The 17240-nt window shown below is 44.6% G+C and overlaps 1 long non-coding RNA gene across 7 annotated transcripts; it reads right to left on the reverse strand.

Moving 5' to 3' along the window:
• Positions 1-9488: 9488 nt before the first annotated feature.
• On the reverse strand, positions 9489-14280 carry LOC127298507 (uncharacterized). 7 transcript variants are annotated; one of them, XR_007849804.2, is made up of 8 exons: positions 13736-14278; positions 13538-13641; positions 13382-13453; positions 12190-13262; positions 11893-12117; positions 11641-11776; positions 10788-11035; positions 9489-10692 (listed from the first exon to the last, which is right to left on the reverse strand). It is a non-coding gene; the product is annotated as an uncharacterized lncRNA (long non-coding RNA). The 7 variants fall into 7 exon arrangements; XR_007849806.2 differs by having other exon boundaries at positions 11641-12117; positions 13382-13463; positions 13538-13660; positions 13736-14280; XR_007849803.2 differs by having other exon boundaries at positions 11641-12117; positions 12198-13262; positions 13736-14279.
• Between the last annotated feature and the right edge of the window lie 2960 nt (positions 14281-17240).

Here is a 17240-nt window from a genome sequence, read left to right on the forward strand (position 1 = left end):
TTAGAAAGTCAAACTATACCATATTTGACTAAGCTTTTACCAAAAATCATTAACATGCAAAATACAAAATTAATATCATTAAATAGGTTGTGAAATATATTTTCATACGGTATCTACACAATATTATATTTGTTGATAGAATGTTCTAAAATTTTGGTCAAACTTTACTTGTTTTGATTTCTCAAAAATAAATAAGCCTTAAGCTTTGGGATGGAGGTATCTAGACAAAGCTGAGTCAACTAGTTTTTTTTGTCTATCCATAGCTAGTGTTCATGGTGCAAAAAGCTAAGAGCATCCACTATATGCATCAGTCTATCTCATACAGTAATTCAATATCACTGCTGAGGTCTGCCTTTTGTTTTGCTATTCATATGCAGACTCAAACTTAAGGGCCTTTACTCAAACGGAAGATCAAAACTGCGGCTGATCAGGCTGCCAGTATGTTGATGCCGCCCCCATCTTCTAAATGCCTCTACAAGCACAAGGCCACGCGTCCGCTGGGTGGTGATCTTTTAATGAATATGGTATATTTTCTTAATCCACAAAACATGCCTTGATTTTTGTCTGTTTATTGTCGGTTTTTTCTAATGCTTGCCAAAAGTTTACAACAACAACCAAGCCTTTCAGTCCCAAACAAGCTGGGGTAGGCTAGAGTTGAAGCCCATAAGATCTCGAAGCCAAAAGTTTAGAAACACCAAATTCGTTTGCTTACAATCATCATACAGTAATGTTCATCTACTCTCCAGTTCCCCTAACCCAACAAAAAATGATGTTAATTACGATTTTTAGATTAAAAGAGCACCATTAGGTGCTGTTAATTACGAGTTTGAGATTAAAATGTCATTTGCAATTGCTAATTACAATTTTGAGACAAATGATTAGTTTAACCTCGATCTGTTCTGCTCTCCATTTTTCCCAACCGAAAAAAATGTAACCATTCCATTCCTCTGAAATGGAACCATTCCATTCCATTCCACGCTGTTTCAGAACCGAACACACCCTTGCATTGTTATGAACTGTTGTCCATACACAGCCATACCCTTCCACTTACATCCAGCACTATATGCATCAGTCTGTCTCAGAGTCATTCAATATCACTGCTGTGATCTGTTCCCATTCTTATGCAGGCTGAAACTGCTGCGCCTTTACTCAAGTGGATGCAAAATGAGGCTGATGAGGCTGCTGTGAGGACGATGGTGCCGGCACCATCATCCGAAAACCTCTACAGGCACGAGGCCATGGGCCAGCTGGGTGGTGACCTTTTAATGAATCTGGTATATTTTCTTAATCCACATATATGATTTTATTATTATCTGTTTATTTACTGTTGGCTTTGCCTAATTCTTAGCAAAGGTTCAGAAACACTGTGTTTGCTTACAATCATCATACACTAATTTTTCACTTTTCAGTCTGTCTCATCCAGTATATAAACTGTTGAGTTCCGTTGGCTTCTTTTGTAATCATTTGCATTGTTGTCAACTGTTGTCTATGCACAACCCTATTCTTTCACTTACATCCCGCACTACTTGCATCAGACTATCTCATAGATTTATTAAATATCAATGATGAGTTATGTTGCTATTCATATGCAGGATGAAGCTTCTGTGCCTCTACTCAAATGGAAAAAATGATCCTGATGAGGCTGCTATGAAGACGATGGTGTCGCCACCATCTTCTGAAAACCTCCTCAAGCCCAAGGCCACGGGACAGCTGGGTGGTATCCTTTTCAGTAAGCAGGTATATTTTCTTAATTCTCATACATGATTTGATTTGTCTGTTTATTGCCGGCTTTGTCTAATGCTTACCAATAGTTCAGAAACACACACAACCCTATTCTTCCACTTACATCCAGCACTATATGCATCAGTGTATCATAGATTCATTTCATATATCACTGCTGATGTCTGTTGCTCTTCAATTTTCATATGCAGACTGAAACTGCTAAGCCTTCATTGGTCAAAAGGATTGCAACTGCTGCTGATGAGGCATCTGCAGAGGCTGCCACCAAGTTACTGCCAGCCCCACCTTCTGGATGCTTATATAAGCTCAAGTCCAAGGACCAGCCGGGCCGTAACCATCCAAGGGTTCGGGTATATTTTCTTAAGCCACATATACATGCCATGATTTATGTCTGATATTATCACCGGCTCTGTCTAATGCTTTTTGGAATTCGGAAACGCCAAATTAGCATGCTTATATTCATCATACACTAAATTTTGACTGTTCAGTTTGTAACATAGTGTTATTGTCAACATTTGCATCGCTCTGAACTATGCACTTTACACAACCTAATTCTTCCACTTACATTCAGCGCTACGCACCAGTAGTACCTCCCATGTTTCCTTCACCATCCCGATGCCGAGCTTGCGGGAATATGGCGGGCCCATGTACATACCCCGCATATAACACCTCCTATGGCTCTATCTACCTTTCTAATAACTCCTTCACAGAGTTACATGTATGTATTCTTAGTGGTTTAGCATGAATTGGCATATAGTAAAGTCTTGTTTTTAGTCTTCCTGCTTCTTACATTAGTATCAATTTTCACCTGCACACTGTACCTTGTGAACTTCGTCCAGTGATTAACCAGATGTGTCCGCATGAAGGGTCTTTCACTATGCATGACAATGGCAAATTGATGAACACCTACACGGTCTATGAGGTGTATGTCTACAAGACGCATGCCATCATATATTTGTATGGACATGATTGGAGAAAGTTTGCTTTTGACTACGGTCTGAAGAAGGGCGACGAGCTGAGGATCAGAAACTCAAACGGGTAGATATACGTAACTGCTTACAGAGTTGGAGACACTTCCAAATATATAATATGTAACTTTTTCGTACTCATCCTTTGATTACTGCATTATGAGCAGTTGTTCTAAACCATTCCCTCTGTTCTAGCTTGCTGGGTTTAACATGATCAAAGCTGCAGATCCCCAGATGGAACAGGAGCGGATGTCACAAAGGGCACCCACACCAGCACCGGCACCGGCTTTCCACTCTCCTGCATCAGCACCGGTTCCTGTACCAGCTCCGTTTACTGCATCTACCCAGCAAGCCCCTACATCAGCATTGGTTCCTGTAGAGGCCCCATATACTACACCTGCCCAGCAGGCTCCTGCATCAGCACTGGTTCCTCTAGCTGTACCGTTTACTGCACCTTGTGATCTCCTGCATCAGCACCGGTTCCTCTAGAGGCACCGTTTATTGCACCTGCCCAGCAGTCTCCTGCATCAGCACCAGCTCGTGTACCAGCCCTTGCTCCTGCACCTGCCCCAGCACCAGCTCATTGCTGTGGCCACCCGTGTGGTGACCAGGACGCATCTGAAGGCTATGTTTGTGAGTATATGACAGCATAACTGCTCTTATCTTGATGTCTTCTCTGCTCAAAGTCTCACATGGTTCAGTCTTTAGTGCATTGGTGCCATTGACTAATTTTTGGTGGTATCTCTTGCTTTGAATCAGAAATTGCCTAAAAGTATCTCCAAGGATCTCAATGCTGGCCGAAGGGGCAAGATTTCCCTCGTCATGGAGAGTGAAGGTCTCACCGTCGAGGGACGGTACTCCGTCAGTCCCACAGATGGCCGCTTGGCTGTTACTTCCAGGTGGAAAAAGTTCATTGGCGGTGCCAAACTTCGCATTGGATCAAAGTTGAAGGTCAAGATCTTTCGATGCCACTGTGACATGCTGGTCATAAAGTTTGCAGTTGTCTAGTTCTGTTGTCCCATGAGCCCTTAGCAAATGCATTTGTAGTTATACTTATATAAGGTTATCTTATCTGAACTCCTAATTAATTGTATGGGTGGTAAAACTCTCGCAAGCTTTTGCTCTTAGCAAGTATGTATGTATGATCAGCTATTATGATAACTAATGTTTGTGTTCATCTTAATTTGCATTTCCGTTTTAGAAAAAAACTTAATTTCTATTTTGGCTGACCTGTTAGAGAACTATCAGATTGAATCCACAACATGATTCAAATAGATTCATTACACCGAGCCACATGTCTTGACCTTGGTATACACTAGTTCCATTAATCAGTGCAAGAAGGCTTACCTGAGCTGCCTGGACCACGGCAGATTCGAATCCACCTTAGCTATCTAGCTAGAAATACAACCTTTGCAGAAAGAGAATTTGCAGTACGGGGAGGCTGACATTGGGGACCCATGAGCCAGCAGCGTCGTAAACGTTTTAAAGGCGGCAGGAGATCGAAATAAAAAAAATAAGCCAAAAATCAGTTGGTAAACAAAATCCAAAAAATGAAAAATTTACCTTTCTGAGAGGATGACATGCGGGACCCATGAGGCAGCAGCATCCTCAACTATTCCAAGGCGGCAGGGGATCAAAATAAAAAAAGTAAATAGCCAGAAATTAATTAGGGTCAAAAATAAATCTATCAAAGGAAACCTTTATTGTTCATAGAGGATGACATGCGGGACCGACCTGCCAGCTGCGTCGTCATCGTTTCAAAGGGGGCAGGGGATCAAAAGAAAAAGGCAAATAGCCAGAAATTAGGAGTAAAAAATAAATCCAACAAAGGAAACTTTTATTGTTCATAGAGGATGACATGCGGGACCCATGAGCCAGCAGGTTCCTCAACGTTTCAAACTCGGCATGAGATTGAAAGAAAAAGGCAAGTGACCAAATATCAGGAGCAAAAAATAATCCAAGAAAAGAAATTTTATTGTACATAGAGGATGACATGCGGGTCCCATTTTGTAGCAGCGGTCTCAACGTTTCCAAGGCGGCACGGGACCAAAAGAAAAATGAAGTAGCCAGAAATCAGGGGGTGAAAAAAATCCAAGAAAAGAAAGATTTCAATTGGGCTGCATCTGGACATCTGGGCCTTCGAACTATCCAGCTGGGCCTTTTGACTCGTACAATTTTAGCCCACTCCAAAACAGGAAAGTTCGGATTTATCTAAAAAAATAGGAAAGTCCTATGCTTCACAAAAACACAAAACAAGGCGATTCAACATATAAGTTTGTTTATGTAAAAATAAATATTTAATTTATCTGTTTGCAATAGCTCAGAGCGAAATACAATGTTTATTGTCTGCAAAATAATCAAGATATCACATGTTTCTTGTACGGGGAGGCTGACATCGGGGACCCATGAGCCAGCAGCGTCGTCAACGTTTTAAAGGCGGCAGGGGATGAAAAAAAACCAAAAATCAGTTGGTAAAAAAATCGAAGAAAAGAAAACATTTATCGTTCTGAGAGGATGGCATGCGGGACCCATGAGGCAGCATCCTCAACGTTTATTGTTTATAGAGGCTGACATGTGGGACCCGTGAGCCAGCAGCCTCTCGACAATGTTTTAAAGGCGGCAGGAGATCGAAAGGAAAAATAAGACAAAAATTAGTTGGTAAACAAAATCCAAGTAAAGAAATATTTACCGTTCTGAGAGGATGACATGCGGGACCCATGAGGCAGCAGCATCCTCAACGATTCCAAGGCGGCAGGGGATCAAAAGAAAAAAAAGAAATCGCCAGAAATTAATTAGGGGTCAAAAATAAATCCACCAAAGGAAACTTTTATTGTTCATAGAGGATGACATGTGGGACCGACCTGCCAACAGCGTCCTCATCGTTTCAAAGGGGCAGGGGATCAAAAGAAAAAGGCAAATAGCCAGAAATTAGGGGTCAAAAAATAACTCCAAGAAAGGAAACTTTTATTGTTCGTAGAGGATGACATGCGAGACCCATGAGCCAGCAGCTTAGTCAACGTTTCAAAGGCGGCATGAGATCGAAAAAAAAGACACGTGACAAAATATCAGGAGCCAAAGATAATCCAAGAAAAGAAACTTTATTGTACATAGAGAATGACATGCGGGTCCCCTTTAGCAGCAGCGGTCTCAACGTTTCAAATGCGGCTTGAGATCAAAAGAAAAAGAAAGTTGATTGTACATAGAGGATGACATGCGGGTCCCATGAGTCAGCAGCTTACTCAACGTTTCCAAGGCGGCAGGGGATCAAAAGAAAAAAATCCAAGAAAGGAAACTTTTATTGTTCGTAGAGGATGACATGCGGGACCCATGAGCCAGCAGGTTCCTCAACGTTTTCAAAGGTGGCATGAGATCGAAAGAAAAAGGCAAGTGACCAAAAATCAGAGGGTGGAAAATAATCCAAGAAAAGAAACTTTTATTGTACATACAGGATGACATGCGGGTCCCATTTTGTAGCAGCGGTCCCAACGTTTCAAATGCGACTTGAGATCAAAAGAAAAAGAAAGTAGCCAGAAATTAGGGGGTCAAAAAAATCCAAGGAAAGAAAGTTGATGGACATAGAGGATGACATGCGGGTCCCATGAGCCAGCAGGTTCCTCAACGTTTAAAACGTGGCATGAGATCGAAAGAAAAAGGCAAGTGACCAAATATCAGGATCCAAAAATAATTCAAGAAAAGAAACTTGATTGTACATAGAGGCTGACATGTGGGGCCTATGAGCGAGCCGAGTCCTCAACGTTTCAAAGGCGGCAGGGGATCAAAAGAAAAAGGAAATAGCCAAAAATCAGAGGGTGAAAAAAAACCAAGAAAATGAACTTTTATAGTACATAGAGGATGACATGCGGGTCCCATGAGCCTGGAGGTTCCTCAATGTTTCAAACGTGGCATAAGATCGAAAGAAAAAGGCAAGTGACCAAATATCAGGAGCCAAAAATAATTCAAGAAAAGAAACTTGATTGTACATAGAGGATGACATGCGGGTCCCAATTAGCAGCAGCGGTATCACCGTTTGAGAAGCGGCAGGGGATCGAAAGAAAAAGGCAAGTGACCAAATATGAGGTGCCAAAAAAATCCAAGAAAAGAATGTTTTATAGTACATAGAGGATGACATGCGGGTCCCATTTAGCAGCATCGGTCTCACTGTTTGAGAGGCGGCAGGGGATCGAAAGAAAAAGGTAAGTGACCAAATATGAGGTGCCAAAAAAAATCCAAGAAAAGAAAGTTTTATAGTACATAGAGGATGACATGCGGGTCCCATTTAGCAGCAGCGGTATCACCGTTTGAGAGGCGGCGGGGGATCGAAAGAAAAAGGCAAGTGACCAAATTTGAGGTGCCAAAAAAAACTCCAAGAAAAGAAAGTTGATTGCTCATAGAGGATGACATGCGGGTCCCAATTAGCAGCAGCGGTCTCAACATTTCCAAGGCGGCAAGGGATCAAAAGAAAAAGGAAGTAGCCAGAAATCAGGGTGTCAAAAAAATTCCAAGAATAGAAAGAATTTTGGTTCATAGAGGATGACATGCGGGACCCATGATCCTGCATCGTAAACGGCTCGACCGGAGAGCGTTGAACGAGATGGCGCGATCGAGAAAAAAAACAATGCCAGAGAGGCTGCCATCTGGGCCCTACATCACTCGGCGGTGCGGATTTGCGTTGACTCGGCCGGCGAACCCGAGAATTCGAGATGCACCACATCCCGGGCCACCATACGCAACGTTTTGGCCTGTTTCATCGGGCTAGGTGGCCTCAAAAACGAGAAAAAAAAATGTTTTGACATGCACAACGGACAGACCCAAAATCGTCGGCCATGGTACACCAGCAACCACGGCGCGACTTCAACTTCGTCGGCCATGGCAACTTTTCTTGTAGTGTGAATTGTAGTGTATCTCTCTTGCATCCTTGGGTACTCTGTTTGACCACATCAGTTGTCATTTTTCCATGATATGTATGAGGTGCGGAATTATTAATTAAGCACCCTACTTGATGTATGTCTTAATTCCTAGAAGAAACCTTTTTTTTCTATGGTTCTGTTTCTTTGTGTTGAACATATGGGTGCTTAACAAGTTGCTTTGAGATGCTTAACAAGTTTCTTTGAGATGCCAAATCATATAGGTGCCTAACAAATTACTTTGAGATGCTGAAATCATATGGGTGCTTAAAAGTTGCTTCGAGTTGCTGATTCATATGTGGGTGCTTAACAAGTTTCTTTGAGGTGTTGAATAGTGGTACTACTAGTACAAGGTTTCTCTTTGGGTTTATACTGTTTGCTAATGTCAATTATCACGAGTACTTAATGAGTTATGGTGCGGTGCTGAATTGAAATTTTGTCTATCCCATGCACCCTAGATTTGACACTTATGCTTGAGATGTATATTTCATTTTGGGTGCTTAATATTATCATCGAGAGTGCCAGATGCATTAGCATGCCGTTTTATCAACCAGAGTGTATTCTCATTCTACAATTGGCCTTTTCAACCTGGAATATGAGTGCTTTCAACCTGGATAATTTACTATATGGTGTACTTTGATATTTTGAATCATCAGACATCATATTGGGCAACCTTTGCTTCGATAAAACACAAAGGGCTGAAATTCCATTATGATTTTTGGTCCCAAAAAACTTGATCTGTACCACATTTATTGGGCAACCTTTGTTAAGATTTTAATATGTTTAGCTATCTGCCACTCCTTTAAATGTAGCTTGAAGACTAACTGAATATACTGAATAATTTTCTCCGAAGTGCTGAAACATATGGGGTGCTTAAGAAGATTCTCCAAGGTGCTGAATCATATGGGTGCTTGACAAGTTAACACATGGTGCTGAATAAATTTTGTCTTCACTTTGTTTGTTTTTGTTTGGTGAATTTCTTGTTAGGTACTTAACAGATTGAACTTGGGTACTGGATGCACTCTGTCTACCTTGCCTTGGTTTCATGAAAGATTTTTTTGGTCAAATCTGTCAGTTTGTCATAGTAGCTGTGCTGGTCTTTACTGATGTGACTCTTGGCAATTGATCTTTCATAATATCAGGTGACATCTGATGAGCTGGCCATGGTAATAGAACGCTATCCCAGTCTGGGTACTGAATCATTAATCTTCTAGTACCGAAGATGCCCATTGACGTTTTAGCCTAACACTAGTTGAATGCCCGTGCGTTGCATCGGTCATTAATTTCTTTTGGTTATTGCACATATAAACATAATACTGCGTATGAAAAAATTTATATTGGCGCAAAAGTTAATATATTTGGAAAACATCAAGGTTCCACTGCATAAGAAGAATGGATCTGTTAACTAAGATTTACTCCCTGGTACGGTTAAAATGTGAATCTAGTTACTCAAGTGTGACCAAGACTTTGCGTATTGAACACTGTTTTCCTTCCATCGCTTATTATCTCACCTATTACTTCAACCCCAGAGGCCAGATCTTCCCTCATCAGACAGCTCCTCATGCCCTAGTCCGTCGGCCATGTTGCCCGCAAGCTCAAGGTGCTTTAGTATTGTCACTCATGTCGCAGAACGGCTTGGAAGACTATATTTAGGGTGTCGAGCATGCATTGTGAGCCATACTACATCAAGTTGGCGCTTGTGCCATCGTCCATCCGCCAGACGGCAGGGCCAAAATAGCTCGCATCTCTCATATGTTTACACAATACATGCAAATGAGCTACAAATGAGGATTGTTTAGTTCATATGCAACGATGTAAAAATGAGTTCAAAGGGTTAGTACCTAGTAGCTATCCATGAGCGTGGAACTTCCAATGATAAGAGGGGAGAGCATGCATAATTAGTTCAGCCAAAGATCCTAGAAATTCACGTCTACCAAAGTTGGGAAATTCTAGGTAATGCACTTTATTTTCTTCCTTATTGTATGGCTGCATGGTATTTTTTTTTTTTTTTGAACAGATAAGGCCACAAAGGCCTGGAAGCTTCATTAGTCGGTGGGAACAATTACAAGGAGGACCTTGGCTTTTGGAACATTAGCACAAGAGTCCGAAGATTTTACAAAAAGGAACCCAAAAAGATTAAAAAGAAAGCAATCAGGTCCTTCTTCTCCACCACGTCGACAGGATCTTGGGGCGTGGTCTCTGGCGGCGACGCCGGGGACTTCGCCACTTGGTTCACCACCAGGATGGATTACCACGCCCAGATCAAAGATCTTCCCCCCCAGCACATCGGCCTGGGGGAAGTAGATGGTCCCCGGAGCTGGCTCTTCCGAGGTGCGGAGAGGCCCCCTTGGCCAAGAATAGCGGCGGCGGACGTCGCCGGCGCTTGATATCTGCCGCCAATAGAAAGCTTCCAACTCAGTGAGCACCGCACGCTCACCCATGTGCCACCAAGCTTGAGCATCTGGATCTGCATCAACACCCCTTTTCCCCTCGCCACCGCGGCCGGCCAGAGAAGGGGGAGAAACAGGCAGCCAGATCTCGAGCTTGACACAAACCTGGGCCTTATTGACTCTTGTGGAGGGAAGATTTGCTCCCCTGCTCGCCTGCTCCATCCTCTGAAGCTCCACGAGCCGGAACAGCTTCTCTTCCTGCCGCCATGCGCCGCCCGCGCGCCATGGCCGACAAAGCCTCCACCGGCATGTCGCCAAACTGGGACGAAGCCCAAACACTACAACTAAAAACCTACACCGACTATATACAGGCCGGCCTCCTCTCTCCCGCCTACTCCGGCCGGCCAAGCCGCCGGAGAGGGGAGAGAGAGGAGCCGGGGGGAGGTGGAGGACTCTCAACTGGATAAGAGAGGAGAGAGAGAGGGGAGGCGCTGGTGGCGAGGATGTTCCGTATGGCTGCATGGTAGGGACCGCACAATTACATTAGTCAAATGCAGCAGATGTGACGATCAGGCAAAGAACATAAATTTATCTTGAATCGATTGCAAGTTCCCTGCAATATCTATAGCTTGGCTAATCGCAACGAACCACTGAATCACGTCTCCAAGGATTGGAAAGCTCCCAATGATCCTGAAAACATGTTTCCAGTAAACTACATGAGACACAAGAACCGCCCATAAGAATTCCAGCATCAATTTAGAGTTTCGGACAGGGCCCTCACTAACCTTGCAGGTGTTGCGCACTCTGGGAACTTGATGCTGATGAAGTACTCTGGTAGGACTCTTGTGTTCATGTTGGTGCTCCACAAAATGTACTGCTGTGAATTCTGCATGTTGTCGAGAGCGCTGTTGTAGTTGTTACTATTGTGGTAGAACTCGGAGGACCTGGCAAGGATAGCCTCTGGCCGACCCATCAACGCACGACATAGCATGATATGTGCATCATCGTTCTCATGTCTTGGCTAGCATCCCCACTGAATAAAAATATTTTCATACACGTTAGTGTTGTGATGAACTGCTTAACTGCGTATTGAGTACATATTCTGAACCTACTTTATTTCTGCTCAATTCCTAGTCAAATAAATGAATTAATTAATTAATTGTTACCCCTTTCTTTCACCTAGGAGTATTTCATATTCATCTCTATATAAACTGTCATCGTACACAATTTTATCAATTGTTTCAAAATCTAGAAACCAACGGGCTAAACAAAAAATGAATTGAATTGCTGTGGTGACGACTATGGATATAAACGAGAAGCTAAAAAAATATTTTTTCAAGCTATTCAATGATCAATAAACCAAAATTCTAGATAGAACATGGTTCTCAAAAGCTACAGAAGTATGCACCCTGCAACTATTGTGACGAGAGTAATTTGGCTTGGGAAGTAAGACCTTCAGAGTTCAGGATCACCCTCGACTTGGCTTTGCTTCTCATGATTACAAGACGAAATAATTGATTAAAATAGGTGACAGGATCATAGGGCACTCATACAAAGTAATGAGGTAAGCAAAAAAACAAGCATACAGACAAATAAGAGATTATATTAAGCGGCTGTGGTGATTGACACGTGACATACCCGTATCGCAACAGAGAACATATTCTTGGTATTTTGTAATTGATTTGTCTCAAGAGAGTTTCAGATGGATGCAATGGAGAAAGTTCAACTGCAGGTGCTGCGGCACCAGATGGTTCTACCCCGATCCCCATTCTCTCTGGCAGCTCTCTCCAGCAAATATATCATGTGCTATGAGAATGAATAAAACTGCTTCTAGCCAGTTGGCAATCTCGTCAACCAGATTCAGTACATATAATAGTTGTGCAACAACACTTGTGGATGTCCAGGGTGCTGTGTAGATCAGCCTTGTTGTCAATGTTAGGCAGTATAGGTGGTCAGCTCCCATCCCTTTCACGGTGGTACCTTGTTCCTTGTAAGAAACTACATCCAAGACAGTCACTCCTTTGAACACAGTGCGTGCTAGTCCGGAGCACCATCGAACTTGCGTCCTAATCCACATCCTCGGCTGTCATGACCCAACACCTACTTGAAGTGAATCTGAAGCAGCAGGAATATGAATGTTCAGAACTTTTGATAGAAATTTTAGCGTCAATGGAGAGAAGCACCTACCAGCATACCATGAAGAAATTCCCTTGGCTGCCGCCGACTTGGGCAGCATGCCACCGAACGCGGGTGGCTTGCACAACTTGATCCATGGCTTGAAGCTTCCGTGCGCAACAACTGGTATGATAACCTAGCAGAAAACAAATTCACAAATAGAGCGCCTAGGGAGATAGCAATTTGTTTTAGCAATTCGCTTTGTCCACAGTTATATCTACATATAATGCTAGGTCTAAACATTCTCTCTTTTAATTGGTGCTTCTTGTTTTAGGAAAAGATCTAGCCTTTTCTTTTAGTATCCATATAAAGCATTAACTGACAAGGAATAAAGCAAGTTAAGTTTTGTGTAAAGAAACATGAATGGGATAACCTGCAAATAGAAATGTGCATATCTAAAACCAATCAACAATTACAGCCCCACGATACTTACATCGGCAAATTAACAAAAATATGCAGCAGCTCAGGTAATCTAGTGTTTCTCAACCAATAATTCCAAATATTAATGCAGTATCAAATCCAATATGTTTGGTGATATAATATGAAATATATTAAGCTAATGCTACATAGTACAAACAATTGAACATGCCCAAAAGGCAGCATGGACCTAAATACTCAGTAATAATGCTAGTAAACTTATATAAAAATAAAAGAAAATGAAGGTTAAGCTAAGCCTGAGACTGTATTTATTTGCAACACACAAAATCCTTATATCTCTACAAAAGGAAAGAAACATCAAGACCGGGTAGACAATGTACTTAAAAAGGTACATGCATGAAAGGACAAATGTCTTGCCGAGACAAGAGAATGAGGAAGCCACTGTTATGAATCGGCAAATAATTAATGAAAAACCTAAACCTGCAGAAATCCTAAACGTGAAGACATGAGATGTAACATAAAGACAATGGTGAAGAAGATTTTGAAACCATATAAGTTCACACATCCGTGGCATTATTATCACCCTAGCAACCACACCAGACCTATCACATGTTTCCTGATCCAGTAGGAAAACTTATTGCTCTATTTATCCCCTCTGCACATGACTTGCTCTCACACGAAACTGCTGGACGAATCACACCTCCAATCTGCAGCATACAAGATGTACCATCAGCTTATATTTAGAGCTAACAGAGAGGATTAATTTCACCAATAACATTCCGTAAAAAAAAGTTTCATCAACAACTATTGAGAATAATGTCGTAACCTGCAGAACACTATATAAAAGCATGTAGGCTTGCTCGTGGTTCCCTTCCACATATTGGCTTGCTAGTAGGGACTGCATTATACTATAGGTACATCAGATACACATATGAAGATATCAGGCTAGACACTAAAGGACAGTTCTTGTATAACTACAGACCTGACCAGCAATAATTGAATAGAGAAATTGGTAACCAAACTTGTGAGCTTGTCTCATCGCCAGCCATTGGAACATGCCCCGACTTGCCTTGCAGCCAGTGATGTCTGGCAGTCTCTATGTTAGCTGATTATCGACGTGACGAAGAGCCCCAGATTCAGCAGAAATTTCATAGACAGATCCAATATTGAAGATTCATACCGGTCCATGGTGCGAGCTGTGTGGGTGCCGCTCACGCATTGGGGAGGGTGTACGTCCCTGTCGATGTCATGCCCGCCCACGCTCTGATTCACCGCGCCAACACCTGCAGCACAGCAGTGAATCCCCTCCGTCAACAGTGGCATCGTCACCGACATCCTGTGTCCGCAGATCCCATCCATTTCCCCATGGATGGCATCGAGAGGGCGGATTTGTTGGCCATCCGTGGCACTGGACCCTCTCCGACAGGAATCACACACGCCCCCAGGCATACTACTCAAAGCACCTCCCGCTCCGCCGCAGCTCTCTCGATCGAGGAATGGTTCTGATTGTGGAGATCAAGGGCAGAATCGCACAAGAGGGTTCCAGCGCGGATATGTGCGACGGAGGATAGGGGAAACGTCGCAGCGCGAGGTATGGGGATGCAGAGTGGAGGATTGTTGTGCGGCAAGCTGGGGGAGATGGTGGAGCCGTGGGCAGCGGTTGACAAGGAAGGTAGTTGGTTTTCTTTTTCTATTCGCTCTTTTCTCGGACGATGCGGGATTTCAGGCGGGCGATATTTCTCCTCAGCGGTGCGGAAGCAGACGACGTACCATGGGACACCACCTCTAGCCATTTAATATAGTAGAGATGTTGGCGCCCACCGTGGGGCCAGCGGCGTCTGGAGGCCGGAACCGGGAGGGTTCCGTCATGGGAAGCTACGACGACACCATCGCCGTGGGGCGCGTCCTTTACGCCGGAAACCTTCCGATCGTCCCTCCAGATGAGTGTTGGATTCCGGCTAAGACTAACCCGTCAAGCTCTCCATCGTCCCAGTTGGCGGCATACACATCTTCATCGGTGAAACCGTCGATTCCGACGGAAACGCTCTGATAAGTAACGCTGACGCGACCGCCGCTGAGCAGGACGCAGTCGCGAAGATCCGATCTGAGATGCAGGAACTTCCTAAGGAAGATTCCGCCTTAGATCTGGAAAAAATAAAACTCACCCAATCCGCCCCTGAGCAGGAAATAAAGGTGGAGGAAATAAAGGTGGAAGATCAATGCAGATCCGCCTGGATCTCCCAGGTGTTAGAGAAGCAAAGGTGTCACTTCGTGCACTTCCTAGCCCATACCGCGGGAGCCGCCCCTCAAGAAGCCGGAGCCGGCCATATGCAGTTTGAGGCACCGGAAAACAACGCTGCTCCGGATCAGCAGGAGACTGTCGGAGAAAGCAGCGCTCCGGGTGAAGAATCGATCCTGGGCAACCTAAGCCCAATCTCCGGGGATGCCTCCTCCATGGATACTGAAGAGTTCGATCGCAAGTTAAAGGAGCTCGGAGGTGGTGAAGAACCTGAAGTCGTATCCGCCCAGCCTAAGCAGGTTCTCGCAACCTTGGCGGCGCTGGATCAACGGGAATCAGAGGATGAAAATACGCACTCCGACCCACAGCCATCCCATGCAGGATCTCCGCTCTCGCGGGAACGTCCGCATAAGGAAGTCCTGTCCCCAGAAGAACTGGTTGAGCAGGCATGCATGGATGCAATCGCACACTCGGATATCCTCAACAAACTCATAACTCCCGAAGACGCAGCAAATGCGGAAGCCCTAGAAGCCAAAAGGCAGGAGATGCTGGCCACAGCCAAAAAGTTTGCCACCACCGCAGCTGCAATGCTTGACGAGAGGAAAGAGGCCGCGAACTTCGTGGACAATTTTCTCCAGCGAGAACGTCAGGTGGACGAGTCACTGGCAAAAGTCAAGCAACTCCGGAAGGACTGGGAGGACAAGATCACTGAGGCTCAGCGGGAGGCTGATAGGATCAGGCGAGAAGCTGTAGCTCCCCGCAAGATCACCTTCGCAACTCCGACTGAGCAACAGCCGTTCGCCACTCCAAAGGATAATATGAAGAAGGCTGTGGAGATCTTGAAGAAAAAGGACGAGGAGATTGACATCGACTACGTCCGTATGCTCGTTGCTTCAGCAATGAAGCAGCAGAGCAAGGCAGATACTTCGCGCAAGTTGGAATCCAACCCGGATCATTGCATCTCTACCGCGCAGAAGGACGCCTACGACAATCGCCATCGCGATGATGAATCGCGAACCGGATCCTCGGAACACAGAAGGAAAACAGAGAACACCCAAATCCAATCACTGTACAATCAAAGACGCCTCCGTCAGATCCAAGAAAGGGAAAGGATGCAATGTACACTGGTAGGGACAAGTACCGTAACCTCTCACCTCCGCCCAAGGGGTATCCGTGTCCCCCACTCCCTCGCCGTCGTAGTCCAGCCGGAAACACCAGACCCCATGGGCCTGGTGGAATCAATATCCGCGACAACGTGCCTCCTCCGAGGAATGAGAACAGGGAGTGTACGCCGGAACCTCGCCGAAGCCGGAACACTGATCGTGAGCCCGAGCATAGGAGGAGTCGGAACGAGGAGCGTGACCCGGAGCCTCGCAGAAGCCGGAACGACGAAGGCAGCCAGCACCATGGTGAAGGCAGCCACCGAAGCCGGAGTCAGCACCGTGAAGCGCGAGGGGAATCAGAGGGCGGAAGCAAAAGGTCACATCGGCCCCCTCGCGGGTCTCCCTCCCCACAACCTAGCGGTGGAGGCGGAGGCGGAGGCGGAGGCCGGAGATCCCGCTCACGTTCAAAAACCCCCGCAATGGCTCGCGTGACGCACAGGAACGTCTCAATGAATACAAAACTGACTACATCGGCCCAAAATGCTTTGGCAGGATGATTCGAGAGGAACCAAAGCCAAGGATGAACCTCAAGCTACCCGGAAACCTGAAGAACTATAATAGCACCGAAAGGCCGGATACCTGGATCGAAGATTACTGGTATGTGAAACAAAGTATTGGAGCAATGTACTGATGACTAATGCTTCTCAAAACCACACGTTTTGGTATGAATCTTCTGGTTGCAGTGCTCATCTGAAGGTCAAAACCGTAATGGCCACATCCATCTCAAGTTGTGTCGATTTTGCCTCTCTTAGTTGAACCTTAATGGCCACATCCACTGTCACCATGAAACATTCCTGCAAAGTTCAGCTACAGAGAGAGATACAGTACATCGTTTCACTTTGAAGCTACAGAGAGCATTGATTTTTTTTTCGATAAAGGGAATATATTAATATCAAAACGATACCAATTACACCCAGCCTCTGCAACAACGCACCACCCTAATAGCACTACCGATGCACACAGCAAAAAAGAAGAAAAGAAAACTAAGAAACAAAAGTCCCGCTACAGTATCTCGGGCCTAACAACAGCAATACATCCACCGCCAAGACAACACCTGAAATACAGAATCTCCAAAAACGACGCCTCCAAGAAGGGAACAGTGCGCGAACACCATCGTCGCCCGATCAACGATCTTAGATTTTCACCCTGAAGATAGTCCCCGCTCTCAAAACAATGCCTCCAACAAGATCATTGCCAGGCACAACCAGTTAAGGCCAGACCTTGGGTTTCACCCTGAAAGGTAGGACTCTGAACTTCACCTGTGTTGTCGCCCCCACTTTCAT

The sequence above is a fragment of the Lolium perenne genome, chromosome 5, assembly GCF_019359855.2.
Source record: "Lolium perenne isolate Kyuss_39 chromosome 5, Kyuss_2.0, whole genome shotgun sequence".
In the NCBI taxonomy this organism is placed as follows: Eukaryota; Viridiplantae; Streptophyta; class Magnoliopsida; order Poales; family Poaceae; genus Lolium; species Lolium perenne.